We start from the raw sequence: 248 nt of genomic DNA on the forward strand, positions 1-248 counted from the left end.
TATATATATATATATATATATACACCCACACACAGTGGAATAGTATTCAACCATAAGAAAGAATGAAATCTTGCCATTTGGATAGATCTAGGGGGTATAATGCTAAGAAAAATAAATCAGTCAGAGAAAGACGAATACCATAAGATTTCACTCAAATGTGGAATTTAAGAAACAAAACAGAGAGGTTAAGATGGCGGAGGAGTAGGGGACCCCTTTTTCAGCCGGTCCCCTGAGTTGAGCTGGATAGG

Source organism: Ailuropoda melanoleuca, chromosome 8 (genome assembly GCF_002007445.2).
Source record: "Ailuropoda melanoleuca isolate Jingjing chromosome 8, ASM200744v2, whole genome shotgun sequence".
Taxonomy (NCBI): domain Eukaryota; kingdom Metazoa; phylum Chordata; class Mammalia; order Carnivora; family Ursidae; genus Ailuropoda; species Ailuropoda melanoleuca.